The sequence below is a fragment of the Triticum aestivum genome, chromosome 1B (assembly GCF_018294505.1).
Source record: "Triticum aestivum cultivar Chinese Spring chromosome 1B, IWGSC CS RefSeq v2.1, whole genome shotgun sequence".
NCBI classification, from domain to species: domain Eukaryota; kingdom Viridiplantae; phylum Streptophyta; class Magnoliopsida; order Poales; family Poaceae; genus Triticum; species Triticum aestivum.
In genome coordinates this window covers 115,921,591-115,924,451 of record NC_057795.1, presented here as the reverse complement: position 1 = coordinate 115,924,451, position 2,861 = coordinate 115,921,591, and positions in this window count along the sequence as shown.

The window sequence follows — 2,861 nt, the reverse complement described above, 5'->3', positions numbered from 1 at the left end:
CTTCCTATATATAATTCTTTACCTCCGGACCATTCTGGAACTCCTCATGACATACAGGATCTCATCTGGGACTCCGAACAACATTCGGTTTGCTGCATACTCATATTCATACAACCCTAGCGTCACCGAACCTTAAGTGTGTAGACCCTCGGGTTCGGGAGACATGCAGACATGACCGAGACGGCTCCCCGGTCAATAACCAACAACGGGATCTGGATACCCATGTTGGCTCCCACATACTCCTCGATGATCTCATCGGATGAACCACGATGTGGAGGATTCAAGCAACCCCGTATACTATTCCCTTTGTCAGACGGTATGTTACTTGCCCGAGATTCGATCGTCGGTATCCCAATAACTCATTCAATCTCGTTGCCGGCAAGTCACTTTACTCGTACCGTAATGCATGATCCCGTGACCAGACACTTGGTCACTTTGAGCTCATTATGATGATGCACTACCGAGTGGGCCCAGTGATACCTCTCCGTTATACGGAGTGACAAATCCCAGTCTCGATCCTTGTCAACCCAACAGACACTTTCGGAGATACCTGTAGTGCACTTTTATAGTCACCCAGTTACGTTGTGACGTTTGGTACACCCAAAGAACTCCTACGGTATCCGGGAGTTACACGATCTCATGGTCTTAGGAAGATATACTTGACATTGGAAAAACTCTAGCAAACGAACTACACGATCTTTGTGCTATGCTTAGGATTGGGTCTTGTCCATCACATCATTCTCCTAATGATGTGATCCCGTTATCAACGACATCCAATGTCCATAGTCAGGAAACCATGACTATCAGGTGATCAACGAGCTAGTCAACTAGAGGCTCACTAGGGTGTGGTCTAAGTATTCGCACGTGTATTACGATTTCCGGATAATACAATTATAGCATGAATAAAAGACAACTATCATGAACAAAGAAATATAATAATAATCCTTTTATTATTGCCTCTAGGGCATATTTCCAACAGTCTCCCACTTGCACTAGAGTTAATAATCTAGTTACATTGTGATGAATCGAACACCCATAGAGTTCTAGTGTTGATCATGTTTTGCTCGCGAAAGGGGTTTAGTCAATGGATCTGTGACATTCAGATCCATGTGTACTTTCCAAATATCTATGTCTCCAACTTGAACATTTTCACGGATGGAGTTGAAACAACGCTTGATGTGCCTGGTCTTCTTGTGAAACCTGGGCTCCTTGGCAAGGGTAACAGCTCCAGTGTTGTCACAGAAGAGAGTGATCGGCGCCGACGCATTGGGTATGACTCCTAGGTCGGTGATGAACTCCTTCATCCATATTGCTTCATGCGCTGCCTCCGAGGCTGCCATGTACTCCACTTCACATGTAGATCCCGCCACGACACTCTGCTTGCAACTGCACCAGCTCACTGCTCCACGATTCAACATATACACGTATCCGGTTTGTGAGTTAGAGTCATCCAGATCTGTGTCGAAGCTAGCTGTCTAGTGTTCCTTGCCGGGATTACTTTGGTACCTTACTACCAAACTAAAGGCAAGGTTTACATCAGGTCTGGTACACAGCTTGGCATACATAATAGATCCTATGGCTGAGGCATAGGGGATGACACTCATCTCTTCTTTATCTTTTGCTGTGGTCGGGCATTGAGCCGAGCTCAATCTCACACCTTGCAATACAGGCAAGAACCCTTTCTTGGACTGATCCATTTTGAACTTCTTCAAAATCTTATCAAGGTATGTGCTTTGTGAAAGACCTATGAGGCGTCTCGATCTATCCCTATAGATTTTGATGCCTAATATGTAAGCAGCTTCTCCAAGGTCCTTCATTGAAAAACACTTATTCAAATAGGCCTTAATGCTGTCCAAGAATTCTATATCATTTCCCATCAAAAGTATGTCATGTACATATAATATGAGAAATGCTACAGAGCTCCCACTCACTTTCTTGTAAACGCAGGCTTCTCCATAAGTCTGCATAAACCCAAACGCTTTGATCATCTCATCAAAGCGAATGTTCCAACTCCGTGATGCTTGCACCAGCCCATAAATGGATCGCTGGAGCTTGCATACTTTGTTAGCATTCTTAGGATCGACAAAACCTTCCGGCTGCATCATATACAACTCTTCCTTAAGATAACCGTTAAGGAATGCCGTTTTGACATCCATCTGCCATATCTCATAATCATAGTATGCGGCAATTGCTAACATGATTCGGACGGACTTAAGCTTCGCTATGGGAGAGAAAGTCTCATCGTAGTCAAGCCCTTGAACTTGTCGATAACCCTTAGGAACAAGTCGAGCTTTATAGATGGTGACATTACCATCCGCGTCCGTCTTCTTCTTAAAGATCCATTTGTTTTCTATCACTCGCCGATCATCGGGAAAGTCAGTCAAAGTACATACTTTGTTTTCATACATGGATTCTATCTCGGATTGCATGGCTTCTAGACATTTGTTGGAATCTGGGCCCGCCATCGCTTCTTCATAGTTCGAAGGTTCACCGTTGTCTAACAACATGATTTCCAGGACAGGGTTGCCATACCACTCTGGTGTGGAACATGTCCTCGTGGACCTATGAAGTTCAGTAGCAACTTGATCGGAAGTACCTTGATCATCATCATTAATTTCCTCTCCAGTCGGTGTAGGCACCACAGGAACATTTTCCTGAGCTGCACTACTTTCTGGTTCAAGAGGTAGTACTTCATCGAGTTCTACTTTCCTCCCACTTACTCCTTTCGAGAGAAACTCTTTTTCCAGAAAGGATCCATTCTTGGCAACAAAGATCTTGCCTTTGGATTTAAGGTAGGAGGTATACCCAATGGTTTCCTTAGGGTATCCTATGAAGACGCATTTTTTCGACTTGGGTTCGAG